We start from the raw sequence: 26,224 nt of genomic DNA, 5'->3' as shown, positions 1-26,224 counted from the left end.
GGCGTTGTCATGCTGAAAACAGAATTTATGTTTACCTGATAAATTACTTTCTCCAACGGTGTGTCCGGTCCACAGCGTCATCCTTACTTGTGGGATATTCTCCTCCCCAACAGGAAATGGCAAAGAGCCCAGCAAAGCTGGTCACATGATCCCTCCTAGGCTCCGCCTTCCCCAGTCATTCGACCGACGTAAAGGAGGAATAATTGCATAGGAGAAACCATATGATACCGTGGTGACTGTAGTTAAAGAAAATAAATTATCAGACCTGATTAAAAAACCAGGGCGGGCCGTGGACCGGACACACCGTTGGAGAAAGTAATTTATCAGGTAAACATAAATTCTGTTTTCTCCAACATAGGTGTGTCCGGTCCACGGCGTCATCCTTACTTGTGGGAACCAATACCAAAGCTTTAGGACACGGATGAAGGGAGGGAGCAAATCAGGTCACCTAGATGGAAGGCACCAAGGCTTGCAAAACCTTTCTCCCAAAAATAGCCTCAGAAGAAGCAAAAGTATCAAACTTGTAAAATTTAGTAAAAGTGTGCAGTGAAAACCAAGTCGCTGCCTTACATATCTGATCAACAGAAGCCTCGTTCTTGAAGGCCCATGTGGAAGCCACAGCCCTAGTGGAATGAGCTGTGATTCTTTCAGGAGGCTGCCGTCCGGCAGTCTCGTAAGCCAATCTGATGCTTTTAATCCAAAAAGAGAGAGAGGTAGAAGTTGCTTTTTGACCTCTCCTTTTACCAGAATAAACAACAAACAAGGAAGATGTTTGTCTAAAATCCTTTGTAGCATCTAAATAGAATTTTAGAGCACGAACTACATCCAAATTGTGCAACAAACGTTCCTTCTTTGAAACTGGATTCTGACACAAAGAAGGTACGACTATCTCCTGGTTAATGTTTTTGTTAGAAACAACTTTCGGAAGAAAACCAGGTTTAGTACGCAGAACCACCTTATCTGCATGGAACACCAGATAAGGAGGAGAACACTGCAGGGCAGATAATTCTGAAACTCTTCTGACAGAAGAAATTGCAACCAAAAACAAAACTTTCCAAGATAATAACTTAATATCAACGGAATGTTTGAATGTAAGGGTTCAAACCCCCTGAAGAACTGAAAGAACTAAATTGAGACTCCAAGGAGGAGTCAAAGGTTTGTAAACAGGCTTGATTCTAACCAGAGCCTGAACAAAGGCTTGAACATCTGGCACAGCTGCCAGCTTTTTGTGAAGTAACACAGACAAGGCAGAAATCTGTCCTTTCAAAGAACTTGCAGATAATCCTTTCTCCAAACCTTCTTGAAGAAAGGATAGAATCTTAGGAATTTTTATCTTGTCCCAAGGGAATCCTTTAGATTCACACCAATAGATATATTTTTTCCATATTTTGTGGTAGATTTTTCTAGTTACAGGCTTTCTGGCCTGAACAAGAGTATCAATGACAGAATCTGAGAACCCTCGCTTTGATAAGATCAAGCGTTCAATCTCCAAGCAGTCAGTTGGAGTGAGACCAGATTCGGATGTTCGAACGGACCTTGAACAAGAAGGTCTCGTCTCAAAGGTAGCTTCCATGGTGGAGCCGATGACATATTCACCAGGTCTGCATACCAAGTCCTGCGTGGCCACGCAGGAGCTATCAAGATCACCGATGCCCTCTCCTGATTGATCCTGGCTACCAGCCTGGGGATGAGAGGAAACGGCGGGAATACATAAGCTAGTTTGAAGGTCCAAGGTGCTACTAGTGCATCTACTAGAGTCGCCTTGGGATCCCGGGATCTGGACCCGTAGCAAGGAACCTTGAAGTTCTGACGAGAGGCCATCAGATCCATGTCTGGAATGCCCCACAGTTGAGTGATTTGGGCAAAGTTTTCCGGATGGAGTTCCCACTCCCCCGGATGAAATGTCTGACGACTCAGAAAATCCGCTTCCCAGTTTTCCACTCCTGGAATGTGGATTGCAGACAAGTGGCAGGAGTGAGTCTCCGCCCATTGAATGATTTTGGTCACTTCTTCCATCGCCAGGGAACTCCTTGTTCCCCCCTGATGGTTGATGTACGCAACAGTCGTCATGTTGTCTGATTGAAACCGTATGAACTTGGTCTCTGCTAGCTGAGGCCAAGCCTTGAGAGCATTGAATATCGCTCTCAGTTCCAGAATATTTATCGGGAGAGTAGATTCTTCCCGAGACCAAAGACCCTGCGCTTTCAGGGGTCCCCAGACCGCGCCCCAGCCCACCAGACTGGCGTCGGTCGTGACAATGACCCACTCTGGTCTGCGGAAGCTCATCCCCTGTGACAGGTTGTCCAGGGACAGCCACCAACTGAGTGAATCTCTGGTCCTCTGATCTACTTGTATCGTCGGAGACAAGTCTGTATAGTCCCCATTCCACTGACTGAGTATGCACAGTTGTAATGGTCTTAGATGAATTTGCGCAAAAACAGAATTTATGTTTACCTGATAAATTACTTTCTCCAACGGTGTGTCCGGTCCACGGCGTCATCCTTACTTGTGGGATATTCTCCTCCCCAACAGGAAATGGCAAAGAGCCCAGCAAAGCTGGTCACATGATCCCTCCTAGGCTCCGCCTACCCCAGTCATTCGACCGACGTTAAGGAGGAATATTTGCATAGGAGAAACCATATGGTACCGTGGTGACTGTAGTTAAAGAAAATAAATTATCAGACCTGATTAAAAAACCAGGGCGGGCCGTGGACCGGACACACCGTTGGAGAAAGTAATTTATCAGGTAAACATAAATTCTGTTTTCTCCAACATAGGTGTGTCCGGTCCACGGCGTCATCCTTACTTGTGGGAACCAATACCAAAGCTTTAGGACACGGATGAAGGGAGGGAGCAAATCAGGTCACCTAAATGGAAGGCACCACGGCTTGCAAAACCTTTCTCCCAAAAATAGCCTCAGAAGAAGCAAAAGTATCAAACTTGTAAAATTTGGTAAAAGTGTGCAGTGAAGACCAAGTCGCTGCCCTACATATCTGATCAACAGAAGCCTCGTTCTTGAAGGCCCATGTGGAAGCCACAGCCCTAGTGGAATGAGCTGTGATTCTTTCGGGAGGCTGCCGTCCGGCAGTCTCGTAAGCCAATCTGATGATGCTTTTAATCCAAAAAGAGAGAGAGGTAGAAGTTGCTTTTTGACCTCTCCTTTTACCAGAATAAACAACAAACAAGGAAGATGTTTGTCTAAAATCCTTTGTAGCATCTAAATAGAATTTTAGAGCGCGAACAACATCCAAATTGTGCAACAAACGTTCCTTCTTTGAAACAGGTTTCGGACACAGAGAAGGTACGATAATCTCCTGGTTAATGTTTTTGTTAGAAACAACTTTTGGAAGAAAACCAGGTTTAGTACGTAAAACCACCTTATCTGCATGGAACACCAGATAAGGAGGAGAACACTGCAGAGCAGATAATTCTGAAACTCTTCTAGCAGAAGAGATTGCAACCAAAAACAAAACTTTCCAAGATAATAACTTAATATCAACGGAATGTAAGGGTTCAAACGGAACCCCCTGAAGAACTGAAAGAACTAAATTGAGACTCCAAGGAGGAGTCAAAGGTTTGTAAACAGGCTTAATTCTAACCAGAGCCTGAACAAAGGCTTGAACATCTGGCACAGCTGCCAGCTTTTTGTGAAGTAACACAGACAAGGCAGAAATCTGTCCCTTCAGGGAACTTGCAGATAATCCTTTTTCCAATCCTTCTTGAAGGAAGGATAGAATCTTAGGAATCTTAACCTTGTCCCAAGGGAATCCTTTAGATTCACACCAACAGATATATTTTTTCCAAATTTTGTGGTAAATCTTTCTAGTTACAGGCTTTCTGGCCTGAACAAGAGTATCGATAACAGAATCTGAGAACCCTCGCTTCGATAAGATCAAGCGTTCAACCTCCAAGCAGTCAGCTGGAGTGAAACCAGGTTCGGATGTTCGAACGGACCCTGAACAAGAAGGTCTCGTCTCAAAGGTAGCTTCCAAGGTGGAGCCGATGACATATTCACCAGATCTGCATACCAAGTCCTGCGTGGCCACGCAGGAGCTATCAAGATCACCGACGCCCTCTCCTGATTGATCCTGGCTACCAGCCTGGGGATGAGAGGGAACGGCGGGAACACATAAGCTAGTTTGAAGGTCCAAGGTGCTACTAGTGCATCCACTAGAGCCGCCTTGGGATCCCTGGATCTGGACCCGTAGCAAGGAACTTTGAAGTTCTGACGAGAGGCCATCAGATCCATGTCTGGAATGCCCCACAGCTGAGTGACTTGGGCAAAGATTTCCGGATGGAGTTCCCACTCCCCCGGATGCAATGTCTGACGACTCAGAAAATCCGCTTCCCAATTTTCCACTCCTGGGATGTGGATAGCGGACAGGTGGCAGGAGTGAGACTCCGCCCATAGAATGATTTTGGTCACTTCTTCCATCGCTAGGGAACTCCTTGTTCCCCCCTGATGGTTGATGTACGCAACAGTTGTCATGTTGTCTGATTGAAACCGTATGAACTTGGCCCTCGCTAGCTGAGGCCAAGCCTTGAGAGCATTGAATATCGCTCTCAGTTCCAGAATATTTATCGGTAGAAGAGATTCTTCCCGAGACCAAAGACCCTGAGCTTTCAGGGATCCCCAGACCGCGCCCCAGCCCATCAGACTGGCGTCGGTCGTGACAATGACCCACTCTGGTCTGCGGAAGCTCATCCCCTGTGACAGGTTGTCCAGGGACAGCCACCAACGGAGTGAGTCTCTGGTCCTCTGATTTACTTGTATCTTCGGAGACAAGTCTGTATAATCCCCATTCCACTGACTGAGCATGCACAGTTGTAATGGTCTTAGATGAATGCGCGCAAAAGGAACTATGTCCATAGCCGCTACCATCAACCCGATCACTTCCATGCACTGAGCTATGGAAGGAAGAGGAACGGAATGAAGTATCCGACAAGAGTCTAGAAGCTTTGATTTTCTGGCCTCTGTCAGAAATATCCTCATTTCTAAGGAGTCTATTATAGTTCCCAAGAAGGGAACCCTTGTTGACGGAGATAGAGAACTCTTTTCCACGTTCACTTTCCATCCGTGAGATCTGAGAAAGGCCAGGACGATGTCCGTGTGAGCCTTTGCTTGAGGAAGGGACGACGCTTGAATCAGAATGTCGTCCAAGTAAGGTACTACAGCAATGCCCCTTGGTCTTAGCACAGCTAGAAGGGACCCTAGTACCTTTGTGAAAATCCTTGGAGCAGTGGCTAATCCGAAAGGAAGCGCCACGAACTGGTAATGCTTGTCCAGGAATGCGAACCTTAGGAACCGATGATGTTCCTTGTGGATAGGAATATGTAGATACGCATCCTTTAAATCCACCGTGGTCATGAATTGACCTTCCTGGATGGAAGGAATAATAGTTCGAATGGTTTCCATCTTGAACGATGGAACCTTGAGAAACTTGTTTAAGATCTTGAGATCTAAGATTGGTCTGAACGTTCCCTCTTTTTTGGGAACTATGAACAGATTGGAGTAGAACCCCATCCCTTGTTCTCTTAATGGAACAGGATGAATCACTCCCATTTTTAACAGGTCTTCTACACAATGTAAGAATGCCTGTCTTTTTATGTGGTCTGAAGACAACTGAGACCTGTGGAACCTCCCCCTTGGGGGAAGTCCCTTGAATTCCAGAAGATAACCTTGGGAGACTATTTCTAGCGCCCAAGGATCCAGAACATCTCTTGCCCAAGCCTGAGCGAAGAGAGAGAGTCTGCCCCCCACCAGATCCGGTCCCGGATCGGGGGCCAACATTTCATGCAGTCTTGGTAGCAGTGGCAGGTTTCTTGGCCTGCTTTCCCTTGTTCCAGCCTTGCATTGGTCTCCAAGCTGGCTTGGCTTGAGAAGTATTACCCTCTTGCTTAGAGGACGTAGCACCTCGGGCTGGTCCGTTTCTACGAAAGGGACGAAAATTAGGTTTATTTTTTGCCTTGAAAGGCCGATCCTGAGGAAGGGCGTGGCCCTTACCCCCAGTGATATCAGAGATAATCTCTTTCAAGTCAGGGCCAAACAGCGTTTTCCCCTTGAAAGGAATGTTAAGTAACTTGTTCTTGGAAGACGCATCAGCCGACCAAGATTTCAACCAAAGCGCTCTGCGCGCCACAATAGCAAACCCAGAATTCTTAGCCGCTAACCTAGCCAATTGCAAAGTGGCGTCTAGGCTGAAAGAATTAGCCAATTTGAGAGCATTGATTCTGTCCATAATCTCCTCATAAGGAGGAGAATCACTATCGACCGCCTTTATCAGCTCATCGAACCAGAAACATGCGGCTGTAGCGACAGGGACAATGCATGCAATTGGTTGTAGAAGGTAACCCTGCTGAACAAACATCTTTTTAAGCAAACCTTCTAATTTTTTATCCATAGGATCTTTGAAAGCACAACTATCCTCTATGGGTATAGTGGTGCGTTTGTTTAAAGTGGAAACCGCTCCCTCGACCTTGGGGACTGTCTGCCATAAGTCCTTTCTGGGGTCGACCAAAGGAAACAATTTTTTAAATATGGGGGGAGGGACGAAAGGAATACCGGGCCTTTCCCATTCTTTATTAACAATGTCCGCCACCCGCTTGGGTATAGGAAAAGCTTCTGGGAGCCCCGGCACCTCTAGGAACTTGTCCATTTTACATAGCTTCTCTGGGATGACCAACTTGTCACAATCATCCAGAGTGGATAATACCTCCTTAAGCAGAATGCGGAGATGTTCCAACTTAAATTTAAATGCAATCACATCAGGTTCAGCCTGTTGAGAAATGTTCCCTGAATCAGTAATTTCTCCCTCAGACAAAACCTCCCTGGCCCCATCAGACTGGGTTAGGGGCCCTTCAGAGATATTAGTATCAGCGTTGCCATGCTCTTCAGTATCTAAAACAGAGCAGCCGCGCTTACGCTGACAAGTGTTCATTTGGGCTAAAATGTTTTTGACAGAATTATCCATTACAGCCGTTAATTGTTGCATAGTAAGGAGTATTGGCGCGCTAGATGTACTAGGGGCCTCCTGAGTGGGCAAGACTCGTGTAGACGAAGGAGGGAATGATGCAGTACCATGCTTACTCCCCTCACTTGAGGAATCATCTTGGGCATCATTGTCATTGTCACATAAATCACATTTATTTAAATGAATAGGAATTCTGGCTTCCCCACATTCAGAACACAGTCTATCTGGTAGTTCAGACATGTTAAACAGGCATAAACTTGATAACAAAGTACAAAAAACGTTTTAAAATAAAACCGTTACTGTCACTTTAAATTTTAAACTGAACACACTTTATTACTGCAATTGCGAAAAAACATGAAGGAATTGTACAAAATTCACCAAATTTTCACCACAGTGTCTTAAAGCCTTAAAAGTATTGCACACCAAATTTGGAAGCTTTAACCCTTAAAATAACGGAACCGGAGCCGTTTTAAACTTTAACCCCTTTACAGTCCCTGGTATCTGCTTTGCTGAGACCCAACCAAGCCCAAAGGGGAATACGATACCAAATGACGCCTTCAGAAAGTCTTTTCTAAGTATCAGAGCTCCACACACATGCGACTGCATGCCATGCCTCTCAAAAACAAGTGCGCCACACCGGCGCGAAAATGAGGCTCTGCTTATGCTTTGGGAAAGCCCCTAAGGAATAAGGTGTCTAATACAGTGCCTGCCGATATTCTTATATCAAAATACCCAGATAAAATGATTCCTCAAGGCTAAATATGTGTTAATAATGAATCGATTTAGCCCAGAAAAGTCTACAGTCTTAATAAGCCCTTGTGAAGCCCTTATTTATGATCGTAATAAACATGGCTTACCGGATCCCATAGGGAAAATGACAGCTTCCAGCATTACATCGTCTTGTTAGAATGTGTCATACCTCAAGCAGCAAGAGACTGCATACTGTTCCCCCAACTGAAGTTAGTAGCTCTCAACAGTCCTGTGTGGAACAGCCATGGATTTTAGTTACGGTTGCTAAAATCATTTTCCTCATACAAACAGAAATCTTCATCTCTTTTCTGTTTCTGAGTAAATAGTACATACCAGCACTATTTCAAAATAACAAACTCTTGATTGAATAATAAAAACTACAGTTAAACACTAAAAAACTCTAAGCCATCTCCGTGGAGATGTTGCCTGTACAACGGCAAAGAGAATGACTGGGGTAGGCGGAGCCTAGGAGGGATCATGTGACCAGCTTTGCTGGGCTCTTTGCCATTTCCTGTTGGGGAGGAGAATATCCCACAAGTAAGGATGACGCCGTGGACCGGACACACCTATGTTGGAGAAAGGAACTATGTCCATTGCCGCTACCATCAAACCTATTACTTCCATGCACTGCGCTATGGAAGGAAGAGGAACAGAATGAAGTATTTGACAAGAGTTTAGAAGTTTTGATTTTCTGGCCTCTGTCAGAAAAATCCTCATTTCTAAGGAGTCTATTATTGTTCCCAAGAAGGGAACCCTCGTTGACGGAGATAGAGAACTTTTTTCTACGTTCACTTTCCACCCGTGAGATCTGAGAAAGGCCAGGACAATGTCCGTGTGGGCCTTTGCTTGTGGAAGGGACGACGCTTGAATCAGAATGTCGTCCAAGTAAGGTACTACTGCAATGCCCCTTGGTCTTAGCACCGCTAGAAGGGACCCTAGTACCTTTGTGAAAATTCTTGGAGCAGTGGCTAATCCGAACGGAAGTGCCACAAACTGGTAATGCTTGTCCAGGAATGCGAACCTTAGGAACCGATGATGTTCCTTGTGGATAGGAATATGCAGATACGCATCCTTTAAATCCACCGTGGTCATGAATTGACCTTCCTGGATGGAAGGAAGAATTGTTCGAATGGTTTCCATTTTGAACGATGGAACCTTGAGAAACTTGTTTAGGATCTTGAGATCTAAGATTGGTCTGAATGTTCCCTCTTTTTTGGGAACTACGAACAGATTGGAGTAGAACCCCATCCCTTGTTCTCCTAATGGAACAGGATGAATCACTCCCATTTTTAACAGGTCTTCTACACAATGTAAGAATGCCTGTCTTTTTATGTGGTCTGAAGACAATTGAGACCTGTGGAACCTCCCCCTTGGGGGAAGCCCCTTGAATTCCAGAAGATAACCTTGGGAGACTATTTCTAGCGCCCAAGGATCCAGAACATCTCTTGCCCAAGCCTGAGCGAAGAGAGAGAGTCTGCCCCCCACCAGATCCGGTCCCGGATCAGGGGCCAACATCTCATGCTGTCTTGGTAGCAGTGGCAGGTTTCTTGGCCTGCTTTCCTTTGTTCCAGCCTTGCATTGGCCTCCAGGCTGGCTTGGCTTGAGAAGTATTACCCTCTTGCTTAGAGGACGTAGCACTTGGGGCTGGTCCGTTTCTGCGAAAGGGACGAAAATTAGGTTTATTTTTGGCCTTGAAAGACCTATCCTGAGGAAGGGCGTGGCCCTTGCCCCCAGTGATATCAGAAATAATCTCTTTCAAGTCAGGGCCAAACAGCGTTTTCCCCTTGAAAGGAATGTTAAGCAATTTGTTCTTGGAAGACGCATCCGCTGACCAAGATTTTAGCCAAAGCGCTCTGCGCGCCACAATAGCAAAACCAGAATTTTTCGCCGCTAACCTAGCCAATTGCAAAGTGGCGTCTAGGGTGAAAGAATTAGCCAATTTGAGAGCATGAATTCTGTCCATAATCTCCTCATAAGAAGAATTATTATTCAGCGCCTTTTCTAGTTCATCGAACCAGAAACACGCTGCTGTAGTGACAGGAACAATGCATGAAATTGGTTGTAGAAGGTAACCTTGCTGAACAAACATCTTTTTAAGCAAACCCTCTAATTTTTTTATCCATAGGATCTTTGAAAGCACAACTATCTTCTATGGGTATAGTGGTGCGTTTGTTTAGAGTAGAAACCGCCCCCTCGACCTTGGGGACTGTCTGCCATAAGTCCTTTCTGGGGTCGACCATAGGAAACAATTTCTTAAATATGGGGGGAGGGACGAAAGGTATACCGGGCCTTTCCCATTCTTTATTTACAATGTCCGCCACCCGCTTGGGTATAGGAAAAGCTTCGGGGGGCCCCGGGACCTCTAAGAACTTGTCCATTTTACATAATTTCTCTGGAATGACCAAATTCTCACAATCATCCAGAGTAGATAACACCTCCTTAAGCAGAGCGCGGAGATGTTCCAATTTAAATTTAAATGTAATAACATCAGGTTCTGCTTGTTGAGAAATTTTCCCTGAATCTGAAATTTCTCCCTCAGACAAAACCTCCCTGGCCCCCTCAGACTGGTGTAGGGGCACTTCAGAACCAATATCAGCGTCCTCATGCTCTTCAGTATTTTCTAAAACAGAGCAGTCGCGCTTTCGTTGATAAGTGGGCATTTTGGCTAAAATGTTTTTGATAGAATTATCCATTACAGCCGTTAATTGTTGCATAGTAAGGAGTATTGGCGCACTAGATGTACTAGGGGCCTCCTGTGTGGGCAAGACTGGTGTAGACGAAGGAGGGGATGATGCAGTACCATGCTTACTCCCCTCACTTGAGGAATCATCTTGGGCATCATTTTCTCTAAATTTTGTGTCACATAAATCACATCTATTTAAATGAGAAGGAACCTTGGCTTCCCCACATACAGAACACAGTCTATCTGGTAGTTCAGACATGTTAGACAGGCATAAACTTGATAACAAAGTACAAAAAACGTTTTAAAATAAAACCGTTACTGTCACTTTAAATTTTAAACTGAACACACTTTATTACTGCAAATGTGAAAAAGTATGAAGGAATTGTTCAAAATTCACCAAAATTTCACCACAGTGTCTTAAAGCCTTAAAAGTATTGCACACCAAATTTGGAAGCTTTAACCCTTAAAATAACGGAACCGGAGCCGTTTTTATATTTAACCCCTTTACAGTCCCTGGTATCTGCTTTGCTGAGACCCAACCAAGCCCAAAGGGGAATACGATACCAAATGACGCCTTCAGAAAGTCTTTTCTATGTATCAGAGCTCCTCACACATGCATCTGCATGTCATGCTTCCCAAAAACAAGTGCGCAATAGAGGCGCGAAAATGAGACTCTGCCTATGATTAGGGAAAGCCCCTAGAGAATAAGGTGTCCAATACAGTGCCTGCCGGTTATTTTACATAATTCCCAAGATTAAAATAATTCCTCAAGGCTATGGAGTATAAAATATGCTTATATATAAATCGTTTTAGCCCAGAAAATGTCTACAGTCTTAAAAGCCCTTGTGAAGCCCTTTTTTTCTTTATGTAATAAAAATGGCTTACCGGATCCCATAGGGAAAATGACAGCTTCCAGCATTACATCGTCTTGTTAGAATGTGTCATACCTCAAGCAGCAAAAGTCTGCTCACTGTTTCCCCCAACTGAAGTTAATTTCTCTCAACAGTCCTGTGTGGAAACAGCCATCGATTTTAGTAACGGTTGCTAAAATCATTTTCCTCTTACAAACAGAAATCTTCATCTCTTTTCTGTTTCAGAGTAAATAGTACATACCAGCACTATTTTAAAATAACAAACTCTTGATTGAATAATAAAAACTACAGTTAAACACTAAAAAACTCTAAGCCATCTCCGTGGAGATGTTGCCTGTACAACGGCAAAGAGAATGACTGGGGAAGGCGGAGCCTAGGAGGGATCATGTGACCAGCTTTGCTGGGCTCTTTGCCATTTCCTGTTGGGGAGGAGAATATCCCACAAGTAAGGATGACGCCGTGGACCGGACACACCTATGTTGGAGAAAGATTAAGTTCCTCTTCATGTTCAGCTTTCTAGCAGAAGCCTGAAGGTTTTATGCAAATATTGACTGGTATTTTGAACTGTTCATAATTCCCTCTACCTTGACTAAGGCCCCAGTCCCAGCTGAAGAAAAACAGAACCAAAGCATGATTCTGCCACCAAAATGCTTCACTGTGGGTATGGTGTTCTTTTGGTTATATGCAGTGTTGTTTTTGCGATGAACATATCTTTTGGAATTATGGCCAAAAAGTTTAATCTTGGTTTCATCAAACCAGAACACCTTTTGCGACATGCTTTTGGGAGACTTCAGGTGTGTTTTTGCAAAATTTAGCTGGGCTTGGATGTTTGTTTTTTTTGTAAGAAAAGGCTTCAGTCTTGCCATTCTACCCCATAGCCCAGACATATGAAGAATACGGGCGATTGTTGTCACATGCACCACACAGCCAGTACTTGCCAGATATTCCTGCAGCTCCTTTAATGGTGCTGTAGGCCACTTGGCAGCCTCCCAGACCAGTTTTCTTCTCATCTTTTCATCAATTTTGGAGGAATGTCCAGTTTTTGGTAATGTCACTGTTGCGCCATATTTTCTCCACTTGATGACGACCATCTTCACTGTGTTCCATGGTATATCTAATGCCTTGGAAATTCTTTTGTACCGTTCTCCTGACTGATACCTTTTAACAATGAGATCCATCTGATGCTTTGGAAGCTCTTTGCGAACCATGGCTTTGCTGTAGGTTGCGACTAAGAAAATGTCAGGAAAGACCTACTAGAACAGCTGAACTGTATTTGGGGTTAATCAGAGGCATTTTAAATGATGGCAGGTGTGTACTGACTCCTATTTAACATGATTGTGAATGTGATTGCTCAATTCTAAACACAGCTACATCCCCAGATATAAGAGGGTGTGCACACTTATGCAACCATATATTTTAGTTTATTTTTACTTCCCTCCACCTAGAAGTTTCAGTTTGTTTTTCAATCAAGTTGTACAGTTTATAGGTCACATTAAAAAGGTGGAAAAAGTTCTGAAATAATTTATCTTTGTCTAATTTTTTTTATATCCACTGTATATGAAAAAAAAACAAAAAAAAAAAAAAAAAACGTTAAAAGCAAGGGAAGAACTTACCCTTTCCAAATGTAGGCCTATGTAGGCCTATAAAAGAATAGCTAACCAGTCAACAAAAAATATATACAAGTTTAATGTGCGGGAAAAGATTAATCAGATAATGCGCTCAAAAACAGACAGGAACAAGCGTACCTGGCGCTTACTATAAAAACTAAAAGCATGCCAAAATACACACACAAATACCCGAATGATCGACATGCACTAATTCGTCAAATCCTTCAACCAAATTGAATAGTCCAACATGCGCAAACTCTAACTGACAACCGCAAACCTGACGATATGGAAAAAAATCTAATTTTTTTTTTAAGGGGAATACAACAAAAAAATTAAAGCAGCATACAATAAATAAATAAAATAGTCCTAATAGGCTTATATAAGTGCCATAAACAAACATACTTTATGCTTATGATAAATAAATTACCTTCATGGTGGTGAGAGTCCATGATCCACTGCTCCTGGGAATTACTATTCTCTACCACAAAGAGGAGACAAAGATTCCCATACATACTCCAAGAGACCTTTAAACTTTTGCCACCTCACACGTTCCTCAGTCTAACATAAAGCCAAGCAAAGCAAGGTAAAAAATAATTAAAAAAAATAAAATGAAACCCTAAAAATCATAGGGTAGTCTTGTGGACTATCATGAAAGAAAATTAATTTATCAGGTAAGCATAAATTATGTTTTCTTTCATACCAGTGGTGAGAGTCCACAATCCTTTACTCCTGGGAACCAATACCAAAGTCCATGAGGGAGACCTTTAAAAATATCTTTTTTTCACTGAGAAATTAAATAAAACATGCAAAAAACAAAATTTATGCTTACCTGATAAATTTATTTCTTTTTTGATACGATGAGTCCACGGATTTCATCCTTACTTGTGGGATTACGCCTCCTGGTCAGCAGGAGGAGGCAAAGAGCACCACAGCAGAGCTGTATATATAGCTCCTCCCACTCCAGTCATTCGACCGAAGTTAGGAAGAGAAAGGAAAAGCCAAGGTGCAGAGGTGTCTGAAGTTTAACAAAAATATAATAACCTGTCTCAATTGAACAGGGTGGGCCGTGGACTCATCGTATCGAAAAAGAAATAAAATTTATCGGGTAAGCATAAATTTCCTTTTTTTTTTCAAGATATGATGAGTCCACGGATATCATCCTTACTTGTGGGATACAACACCAAAGCTATAGGGAGGGACAAGACAGGTGACCTAAACGGAAGGCACCACTGCTTGAAGAACCTTTCTCCCAAAAACATTCTCAGCCGAAACAAAGATATCAAATTTGAAAAATTTAGAAAAAAGTGGAAGAGAAGACCAAGTCGCAGCCCTGCAAATCAGCTCAACTGAAGCATTTAGTTAAAAGGTCCACGAGGAAGCAACAGCCCAGGTGGAAGGAGCGGAAACCCTTTCAGAAGGCTGCTGTCCAGCAATCTCATATGTAAAACGGATGATATTCTGCAACCAAAAAGAAAGGAGCCGTAGCTTCCTGACCCCTACTTACTCTAGAAAAAATGTCAAACAGAAAAGACGATAGACTACGTCCAAATGTGCAGAAGACTATCCTTCTGAGAGAAAAATTAGAACACAAGGAAATAACAATTTCCTAATTGATGTTCTTGCCAGAAACAACCTTAGGAAGAAAACCAAGTTTAGAACATACCACCTTATCCAAAAGAAAAATAAGGCAAGGCGAATTATATGGCAATGCCGAAATCTCAAACACTCTACGAGCCGAAGAAATGGTAACAGGAAATAAAACTTTCCAAGATAACTTAATATCTATGAAATGCATAGGTTCAACAGAACCCCTTGAACTTCAAAAACTAAAGTCAAACTCCATGGAGGAGCAACTGGTTAAACACAGGCCTGACTCTGGGACATCTGCCAGACGCTGGAGTAACAAATTAGATAAGGCAGAGATCTGACCCTTTAGGGAACTTTCTTGAAGAAAATACAAATTCCTGGGAATCCCAACTTTACTCCATGAGTAACCCTTGGATTCACACCAATAAAGACACATATGCCCTATCTTATGGAAAACCCTCCTAGTTACAGGCTAACATGTCTGAAGTAAGGTATCTATGACAAAATCTAAAACACCTCGCTTGTATAGGATCAAGCGTCCAATCACCAAGCAATCAGCCTAGAAACTAGACTTGGACGGAAGAAGGAACCCTGAAGAAAAGGTCCTTCCTCAACAGAAGTGTCCAAGATCGCAGAGATGACATGATCACTGGATCGGCATACCAAATCCTGCGAGGCCACGCAGAAGCAAAGAGAATCACTGATGCCTTCTCCTATATGAGCCGAACAATCACCCGGCAAAGAAGCGCAAATGGGGGAAATAGACATGCTAGGCAGAGGGACCAAAGAACTGCCAAGGCAGTTATCAGCCCGGACTGGGGGCCCTGAACCTGGACCTGAATCTCAAAAGCCAGGTAGGCTGACAAGATGCCAAGAGATCCAACTCTGGCCTCCCCCATTCGAAAATCAGGTTGGAGAATACTCCCGGATGGAGATCCCACTCTTCCGGATGAAAAATCTGATTACTCAGAAAATCCGGTTCCCAAGTGTCCACCCCTGGGATATGGAACGCTGACAAATAGCAAGAAAGAAACTGGGCCAAAGCCAACTGAGGCCATACCAGAAGAGCCTTGAAGCTCGCACTAAGTTGCAGGAAGTCTATAAAAAGAACAGACTCCGCTAGAGTCCAGAGACAACTATCATAGAAAAGAGTCCCTTGTCTCCTGATCAAGAGTTATTTGAGGAGACAAGTTTGCATAATCTCCGTTCCATTGCCTGAGTATGCTTAACCACAGAGGTGGAACGAACCTCAGGGTGGAACGAATAAACGGAAATTTAAGAGACACAAGGCGCTGCTCAATTTATCAACCTTTGAAGGATGAAAGGTTGAGAGGACCTCACCGAGGATTGACCTGCAACCCTCAGGTTGTTACAGAGCCCAGCCCCAACGCCCTAGTATGCTGAGCCATCTGACTGGCTAAAGTCCATTGCCGTCACCAGCAGGCCGAATGCCACTATGTACTGAGCCACTGAAGGCGAGAAGTGGACTGAAGGGCTAGACCAGAAATGTCTTGATTTCCTAACCTCAGTCAGAAACTCTTCAATGATATGGAAATAATCATGATTCCCAAGAAAGCTACCCTTGAGCTTGGGACAAAGGAACACTCTTCCAAAGTCACCTTCCACCCGTGAGCTCACGGGAAGAATAACCTCATGTCCGTGGAAATCTTGCCTGCTGTAAGGATGACACCTGGACTAAGATATTAGCCAGATAGGGCGCCTCCAGAAGAACTTGGAACTGTAGCCAGACCGAAAGGAAGGACCACGAACAGGAAGTGTTTGACCAAAAAGGCAAACCCTAGAACTAGAAACGAGTCTTGTGAAAGGCACATGAAGGGACTTAACCCTTGTGATATAAATTGACCCTCTAGGATCAGGGACGAAATGGAACAATTAATAGATTCCATCTTGAAGGACAGAACCCTTCATTAAAAATGGTCTTAAAAGCCCCCTTTTTTGGGAACCACAACCCGACCTGCAACCCCAAATCCTGTACCAGTAGTAAAACTGGAACAACCACTCCCAGGTCTGAGAGGTCTCTTATGCTGACCCTCAGACAAACTTGAAAGCAGAAACTACCTCAGAGAGAAAAACATGTGAGCTGGAAACCAAACTTGAGTGAAAACGGAAGTCAGCCCCCTACAAGATCCAACCCTGGACCAGAGCATTTTCCCCATGCTGTCTTTAATACAACAGCAGGCTATGAGTTCACCAAAATCCTAGTCTTAAAACACAATCCGTAAAACAAGGCTCTAACAAAAAATTCCAAGAGCTGGAACAGGATCACCTATGCTCCCAGTTTGATAACTGGAAGGGAAGCAATTGAAATAAAGGAATTAACCAATTGAAAGCTTTATTCAATCCTGGATCATATCCAGGAAAACTACTGACTAAAAGCCTTAGACAACGTGTCATGATCCAGCCTAGAATTGAACCTGGGACCTGTCTATTTCTGCTGCTGTTCTTCCCAGCCTGTTGTTTTACCACTTTGCCACCAGTTGGCTTGATCACAGGCAAAGAATATTGGGTTTTTCTGTTTGCTGCAACTTTGTCTCTGGCTCCACCTGCTTTCCAGCTGAAACAAATCATATAATCAGCAGCCTGCTATATCTGGGAGGTTTGTTTTCAGTTCTGGGCCTTGAAATTGAGTGTTATACTCTGAAAGACCCTCTGGTCCCGTTTCCTGAGTGAAATACAGATTTGTTGGATTTCCTGGTCCCTGATTTCTGCTTCATTTCCTGACTACTCTTCTGGATATTCCCTTGGCACTGTGTTTCGTTTTTGGACTGATTTCCTGGCAATTGATCTTGCCTAATTCTCTATTTCCTAAAGACTGACTCAGGTACTTTTGCTTGCTTGTTACCTGATAACAAGCAAGCAAATGAGGTTCAAACAGTAAAATGAGAAATAGAAAGTTTTGGGAGATCCCGAAAGACATGAAAAAGCCGAAACTGGTGTCAAAAGGAGCGAGTCAGGTAGTAAGGGGTGGTGGGGGTAGCCTTGGCAGCCTGGTATCCATGACAGTGCTTCCCCCTGAAAAGTCCAGCAGACCTGGCAAGATCCACACGGGTTGGCCTGGGGCTGTCCGGGGAGCTATTCCAACTCAGTTTGCGGGGAAAGTCCATCAGAATTCCCATTGCTCTCCATGGCCAGTATTGAATAGTGAAGTTGAAGGGCTGCAAAGCTAAGCACCACCGCAACAGGAATCCATTGTCCACAGAAGCTCGGTTGAGCCAGACCAGGGGGTTGTAGTATGTGAGAATGGTGAAGGCCCTTGCATATATATACGGTTGTAGTTTTTTAAGGGCCCCCACCAGGTCCAGGGATTCTTTCTCCACTGCCGCATAGCCTACTTCTCTGAGCAATAGCTTCCTACTGATATAGGGTGTTAATGGCCCTCCTCATCCACCTGGCTCAGCACTGCTCCAAACCCGAACATGGAGGCATCTGTATGGATAGAAAAATGATTGGATGGGTTAGGAGCAGCCAGGATAGTGGCAGAAGTTAGAGCTGTTTTAAGGCTTTGGAAGCGGACTCACACTCGGGGGACCACAGGACCTGTCGGGACAACTGTTTCCTGGTCAGGGGTCAAATTTGCGGAAGTACCCTGCAGTCCCTAGAAAAGCTAAGACCTGGGTCTTGGGGGTTGGCTAGATTGCGACTGCCTTGTTTTTGGCCGGCTCTGGCCACTGATTCCCGAAGCCCACTCGGTGCCCAAGGTACTGGACCTCCGAGCGCCCTACCATACATTTGTCTGGCTTAAGCATCAGACCTGAAGCCTTGATGCAGTCCAGAACGATGCCTAGATGGACCAAATGGTCTTCCCAGGTATCGCTGTAGACCACAATGTTGTCTAGGTATGCGCAGGCATAATCCTGGAGGCCATCAAGGAGGCGATCTACCATCCTCTGGAAGGCCGAAGGAGCATTCTTCATCCCAAACGACATGACCTTAAACTGGTATAAGCTGAACGGGGTGATGAATGCCGACTTTGGAATAGATTCTGGGTCCAGGGGGGATTTACCAGTATCCCTTGCAGAGGTCTAGGGTGATCAGGAAGTTGCCGCGGGCGATGCAGTCTAGGAGGTCATCTACCCGAGGCATAGGGTAGGCATTGGTCAAGGTTCTGTCGTTGAGCCTACGCTACTCTATGCAGAACAAGGTGATCTCGTCCCATTTGGGTACCAGTACCACCAGTGATGCCCAGGGACCGTTGGACGGCTCAATGACGCCTGTGTCCAGCATCTCACTGATCTTGCTGTGCATATTTTCCTTAACTGCTTCACGGATCCGGTATGCTTGCTGCTGCAGGGGCGTCTGTCCCGGGTTCTCCACTTGGTGCACCGCTACAGAGGTGTACCCAGGGTCAGTGGAGAACATGTCTTGTCGGCTCTCTAGTACCTGACAGACTTGCTGCCTCTGCTTAGTCCCTAGCCTCTCTTCTAGCTTTATGTCCCTTATGCCTGTGGGCGCCCTATTCCGTCTGGGGAGCTCCGGCATGGGGAGACTTTCTGAGTCCTCCATAGCCAGAGCACATATGGCAGCTACCTCCTCTGGCCTCTCCTGGTATGCCTTCAGCATGTTCACATGAAAGGTCCGGCGGACGCGGTCATCTGAGCATTTGGCTACCAGGTAGGTTGTGTCACACAGCCCTACTCGATAGGGTCCATGCAAGGAAGTCTGTAGCTTGTCCGTCTTGACAGGCTTCAGGGCCAGGACCTTCTGCCCCACGTCTAAGGTACGGTTACAAGCATTCCTGTCGTACCACCGCTTCTGCCTACCTTGGAAGACCTGAAGGTTCTCTCGCTCCCTATCGGTGAGATCCTTCAGTCGGTCCCTGAATTCTAGGACGTACCCCACAACGGAGTGCCCTTCCTCCCCAACTGATCCTTTCCAGTGGGCTCTAAGTAGGTCTAGGGGCCCCCTCACCCTCCGGCCATACACTACCTCAAAGGGGGAGAAATCCAGTGGATTCCTGGGGCACATCTCTGTATGCGAACAGGAGGTGTGGCAGGTTTCTTTCCCAATCTCTGAGAGGCAGAGAATGTGCTAAGCAGCTGCTTCAGGGTCCCGTTAAACCTCTTGCACAACCCAATAATCTGGGGGTGGTATGGAGAGCTCGGCAGGGTCTTATCCCGCAAAGCCTCCAGAGCTGCTGGGTGAGCTAAGCAGCAAACTGGTTCCTTGGTCAGAGATCACTTCCCGGGGAAACCCACTCCTGCAAATACCTGGAGCAGCGCATTGGCCACTGTCTCTGCCTGGATATTGGCCAGGGGGATTTCCTCTAGGTATTGGGTGGCATAATCTACCACGGTCAGTATATATTTTTTCCCTAAGGGGCTGGGACGGGGCAAGTGACAAACAATGTCAACAGCTACTCTGCTGAAGGGTTTGTCAATGATAGGGAGGGGGTGCAGGGAGGCTTTAGAGTAGTCCCCTATTTTGCCTACTCTCTGGCAAACGTCACAGGTTTGGCAATACTGCCTAACATTCCCTGTGACCCCTGGCCAGAAGAAAGTCTTTCCGTCGATGACGGGTCCTAGTGATTCCTAGATGTCCTGCATATGAAGCAGGTCGTACCGATACTTTTGTGATACCACCAGCTGGCGCTTGGGCATCTGCCTGCCTCCCCCTTCTCCATAACTCTGTATAGGAGCCCTCCCATTCAAAAAGGGTCCCCTCCTAGGCCACCTGGGTTGGTCCCTGCTCGGGCACGGTAGGGAGCCAATGCCAGGCCACTCAATGTCTCCAGGGTGAAGTCTATGGGGGACGCCCAGAAAATCTTGTCAGCAGCCGGGGTAGGAGTTGGTGTGTAGTGGCTTACCTGGGTCCCCAGATCATGTGCAGTGGCCTGACATCCAGCTTGCTGGTGGGTGGTAAGTGGGCAAGCATCAGTGGAGCTGTCCCATACAAAGGAGGAGGCAAGGTGCCCAGGTAGTTTCCCAGTAGGACCTCAGCAGGTAAATGGTTTATGACCCCTACTACTACAGCACGGGAGCCGGCACCCCAATCCAGGTGGACCTGTGCTGTAGGAATCAGAAGCACTTTACCCCTAGGCACACGTACTGTAATAAGTCCGGTCCGAATTGGTGACCATGTGTGGTTGGACAAGGGTAACAGTGGCTCCACTGTCCCGCAGTCCTTGGGCCTGCCAGCCGTTGATCCATACCATCTGGCGGTGGTGCAGGCGGTTATCTCCTGTTGCTACTTGTACGGGGTTCACCTCATGTAAGACCCCAAACTCTTCCTTTGTCCAAGCAGAGCTCTCTGCCTCCAAGCAGTGGGCAGAGGCCCTGGAGCCCCCAGCGGGTGCTCTTGTCCATTGGGCAGGGGTGGATTCCTTGCTCTTTCCACCTCTGGACAGTTGGCTAGGACATGTCCCATCTGATTGCATTTTTTAGCACTGGATTCCAGTCTTCCGGGGAGAACTGGGCCAGGAGGGGTGGGATGTTGCTGGTTTGGCTGTAGGGTACTGGGGAGCCACCGGTGGGCGACCCGGAGCTGCAGTGGAGCGACCCACCGGGCGAGGTTCGGGTCGTACCTGTCGCAAAGCATCCAGGAATTGGTTCGTCAGGGCGGCCGCTTGGTCAACTGTCCCTGGCTTTCTATCCCTGATCCAGTCTCGTACCTCTGGGGGGGGGGGGGGGGGGGGGGGAGTGGTCATAGTAGTGTTAGAGGATGCAATGGGAGGCTTCGGCCAGGGTGATTACTTGGCAGTCTGCAAACCAGTAGTAAAGGGAGTGGGTAAACTGGTGCACCTACTCTGTTAAAGGCTGCCCATCTTGCTTTCTTAGCCCATCGAATCTTCAGCCATTGAGCCTCCGGCGTGATCGCATATTGGGCTAGGATGCGCTCCTTCACCCGGTCATAGTTCCTCTTGTGCTCCAAGGGTATAGCTTCAAAGGCATCTAAGGCTCTCCCTGATAGATTCCCAGTCAGGAGGGTGACTTGATCAGCACTGGCAATGCCCTGTAGTTCAAAACACTTGGAGGTACCCGTGTATCAACTCGTCTCCGTCTTTAAAGGCACGGAAAGCCTCATGAGGTACTTTTATTGGAGGAGGAGGGGGTTCCAGGGTGACAGGCATGGCTCCCCCCCATAGACTTCTGGACCTCCAACATCCCGAGGCGGGTAGCATCTGCAATTATCTGCGTGATAACCTCCTGTGGTGGGGTGGTCTCAGAGGGCCAGTCGCCACTGGATCTCGGATATTTCAATCCCCCCGGTTGATGCCTCGCTGGGCCGGTCACTGCCCCGACTGATATATAGTCCCATAGAGTCCCAGTGATACAGAGGTGGTGGTTTTAGGGTGATCCCGGGGGAGCGGCAGCACTGTAGTTTGAAAGGTCTCGCTCCCCAGATGCCACAGTCCAAAAAGAGACATGATCCGTCGCTGGGGGCCGGAGCGGCAGCTAATCAAACATACGAGTGTGCCAGGGGGAGTAAGGGTTATAGGGGGTCTAAAACCCCAAGTTCCCAAAGGAGCTCCATCAGGCAATCACCCCACCTCTGGCCCTCCCTATTGGGTACCAATCCCAAAAAAAGCAGAGCTATGGGGCAAAGGTTAGCAGTTGTCCAGGGTGGTGTGGGCAGCCGGTAGTTCCAGGAGCCCGGCCAGCCGGAAAGGGATTAGATGGTCAGTGATCAGTTCTTCTATGCTGAGGTACAAACAGTAAAACGAGAAATAGAAAGTTTGGGAGAGCCATAAGCCATGAAAAGGCCAAAACTGGTGACAAAAGGAGTGAGCCAGGTAGAAGGGGTATGGGAAGCCTTGGCAGCCTGTTATCCGTGACAAATAGTTTCAACCAAGAAGCCAAAAAACAAACAGCAGAACCAGAAAAATGAATAAATAAAACTGGAAGTTTGTCTAAAAGTCTTAGTAGCATCAATGTGATACTTCAATGCCCTAACAATATCCAATTTAGGATTAGGACACACAAAAAAAGGAACAAAAATGTATTTGCTAATGTTTTCTGAAGAAACAACCTTAGACAAAAATAATAATAATAATAATAATAATCAAAAGTAGTTTGTAAAACTTCCTTATCCTGATGAAAAAATCAAATAAGGAGCAGATAACTCAGAAACTCCTCTAGCAGAAGTGATAGCCAAAAGAAATCATTTTCCAAGAAAGATTAATGTCTACCTATGTATAGGTTAAAAAAAGAGCCTGCAAAACCGTTAACACCAAGTTAAGATTCCATGGAGGAGAAATAGTCTTGATTTCCCGGTTTGATGTGAACCAAAGCCTGAACAAAACCATGAATATCATAAAGATTAGCAATCTTACTACGAAATAAAACTGAAATAGCAGAAATCTGCCTCTTCAAAGAACTGGCAGATAAACACTTATCCGAACCATCCTGCAAAAACTGCAGAACCCTAGAAATTCTAAAAGAATGCCATGAAAAAACACAATCTAGACACCTTGAAATAAAGGCCTTCATGACCTTATGATAAATGTTTCTAAATACAGGCTTTTGGGCCAAAATTAAGGTTTCAATAACAGACTAAGAATTTTTTGAGTCCAAGAACTAGCTATTCAATTTCCATGCCATCAAGTTCAGACACTTGAGATCTGGAAGGAAAAATAGCACTTGAGACAGAAAGCCAGACCTTAGAGGTAGAAGCCTAGGACAACTGGATATCTGAACTAGATCTGCATACCAAATCTTTTGAGGCCAAGCTGGGGCAATCAGGATCACTAAAGACTTTTCTAGAATTATATTGGAAATCATTCTGGTAGGAGTACCAGAAGAGAAAACAGATAAGCAAGCAGAAACAACCAAGGAACTACTAGAGCATCCACTGACACTGCTTGAGGGTCCCTGGACCTCACTAAGTATCTTGGAAGTATGCTGTTCAAATGAGAGGCCATCATATTTCTCTGTAGGAGACACCAAAGATCAGCAATCTGATTGAACATATCCTGTTGAAGAGTTCACGCCCCTGGATGTAGAGACTGAGAAAATCTGTTTCCCAGTTTATCACCTATGGAATATGAATTGCAGAGACTAAACAAGAATGGATATCCAGCTTTGAGAGAATCCCAGAGAACTAGCTAGAACTGTGAGTTCACATAACCCACTGCTGTGACATTTTCTTACTGATAGAGATGAGACTCTTGTTTAAATAAGGGCCAGACTTGAAGGGTCCTAAAAATAGCACAGAATTCTAGAACTCCCAAACACCCTGTGCTCTCAAAGGCCAACAAACAGCTCCCTGAGAGACTTGCATCTGTTGTGATCACAGTCCAGGTAGGATGAGTAAAAAAAGCCCCTGAATAATGAGAATGAACTGATGATCCAGCCAAGTTATAGACTGACTTGTACTGGGATCCAGAAATATCCTTTGAGACAGCCAAGTATGACCCCTGAACCACTGACAAAGCATACAAAGCTTAATGGGTCTCATGTGAAATCGAGCAAACGGAATTGCACCTGAAGCTGCAATTATGAGACCCGGAACTTCCATACAAAGAGTAACAGAGGGAAAAGAGAGACTAAAGGTTCAGACAAGCTGACACCAATCTTAACCTTCTCTGTTAGAGAAAGGCTCATGGAGATTGAGTATTTTTTAAATCCTAAAAAAAAAAAAGTTACCTGTGTTTAATGAAACATAACTTTATGGTAAATTGATCCTCTAACTATGATGTTGAAGTAACAAGAGCTGGTTGGTGCGAGATTCTGCTAAAGAAAAAAAAAAGACTGATATTGAACCAAAATGTTGTCTAGGAAAGGAAATATTGCAATACCCTGTGTTCTGATAAAAGACAAAAGGGCACCCAGAACCTATTCTTGGAGCTGTAGCCAGCCGAAATGGTGGAGCAACAAACTGAAAATGCTTGTATAAAAGGCAAACCTCAGGAACTGGTAGTGTTCTCTGGGAATTGGGACATGAAGGTAAGCATCCATTAAATCTATAGTGGGCATAAATGGACGTTGTTGAACAAAAGGCAAAATAGTCTGAATAGTTTCCATTTTGGAAGATGGAACCTTTACAAATTTGTTCAGAGTTTTTAGATCCAAAACTGGTCTGAGTGTATCCTTATTTGGAACAATGAAGAGATTTGAATAAAATCCCATCTTCCATTACTGCAAAGATACTGGTACAATCACTCCCATAGCTTACAGATCTGAGAAAGATTGGGCCTTTAAAGGATTCCTTGAGATATTGGATAGAAAGGACCTCCTTCCGGGAGGCCTTGTTCTAAATCCTAAGCAATATCCCTGAGAAAATATGTTCAGAACCCAGGGATCTGGAACAGACTGAAACTAAGCATCCTGAAAGCCTCTGGATCGGGGCCACATCTTCATGCAGTCTTGGTAGTAGGGATAGATTTCTTAGCCCGTTTTGACTTGTTCCAGTTAGCACTGGGTCTCCAGACTGGACCCGAGGTTCTTTGTTTTGAGCATTGGAGTAGACTTTTGTTCCTAATTCTGACAAACAGAATGAAAAAACTTAGAAGTTTTAAATTTTCCTCTAGACCTTGTGTCCTGAAGAAGAAAATCTGTTTCCACCAGTAACAGTAGATATAATAGAATATAAATCAGAACCAAACAATTTCTTTCCCTGAAAAGAAAGACAATCTGGATTTCGAGACCATATCAGCAGACCAGGATTAAAAGCTATAAAGCTCTGCCAAATACATACTTTTGATATTAAATTTTCATATTATTATTATTATTATTATTATTATATAGCATCAAACAAAAAAAATTGCATTCTTAAGCAAACCCAAAAGATTTTCACTGACAGGATCACCAGAACATTGTTCTGAAAGGCTGGATAACCAGAAAGTTGAGGCAGCAGCTATATCAGCTAAAATATTTGCTGGCCTAAATAAATAACCTGCTCGTAAAAAGGCCTTTCTATGGAAGGACTTAAATTTCCCATCCAGAGGGTCCTTAAAATAAGTACTGTCTGAATACTAGTACGCTTAGCCAAAATAGAAATGGACCCATCAACCTAGGGAACAGGTTCCCAAAACTCACAATTACCAGCAGGTAAAGGATATAACTTTTAAATCCTTGCAGAACAGCCAGCGCCTCAGAAACTACTGCCTTGATAACGTTTTTCACACTTGGTTAAACATCCTTAAACTTTCTCCTGCAATGAGCAAACAGAAACATTAACAATTGACAGTTGATTAATGCTCATCAGCAACAAATATCGCACACGAAAAATACTGTCAGCTGAAAAGGGATTTTGAGCACCAAAAATAGACTTGTACACAACAGAATGAGCATGTGCTAACCTACAGAGCTTAACCCGGGTGAATTTAAAAAACAAAAAACACACAACATAGTAAACTAAAGGGACATGCACTAACCCGAAGAATATTAACCCGATGTGTGCAACCCTGAAAGCCGTCTTGTAAGATTCAAACTAACCCATGCGCGCAAAACAGCAAGGGGAATAAATGTATAGAATTCTGTCCCAGGGCTATATATACAAGAATATATAACATACAACAGAGGAAATAAAAGAGGAATATACCAGCATCCCAACAGGAGGAGGCAAAGGACATGTCCCTGCAACACCTGTGGCTTGCTTGTGACTAACTCCCAACATGAATGTAATGTCACTACCCCATACTCCCAACACATCGCTTTGTCAAACTGCTGCACTCTGAGAAGAAAATAAGGCCTAAACTCAGTCTGAGACCCCTCTCACAGAAACTTCAGAAGCACCTTTATTCTTCACCAACCTCCAGCAGAGGCACAGAAAAGACTAGTTACCATGGAAGGGACT

General features: G+C 44.9%; 1 protein-coding gene across 2 annotated transcripts in view; it reads right to left on the bottom strand.

Moving 5' to 3' along the window:
- The window catches only part of LOC128657336 (zinc finger MYM-type protein 1), a 116,983-nt gene that overhangs the window by 56,250 nt on the left and 34,509 nt on the right, over positions 1-26,224 (bottom strand). The window lies entirely within an intron of this gene.

This window comes from Bombina bombina, chromosome 4, assembly GCF_027579735.1.
Source record: "Bombina bombina isolate aBomBom1 chromosome 4, aBomBom1.pri, whole genome shotgun sequence".
Lineage (NCBI taxonomy): Eukaryota > Metazoa > Chordata > Amphibia > Anura > Bombinatoridae > Bombina > Bombina bombina.
The sequence above is the reverse complement of the archived record's forward strand: the minus strand, read 5'-3'. Positions and strand labels throughout refer to the sequence as shown.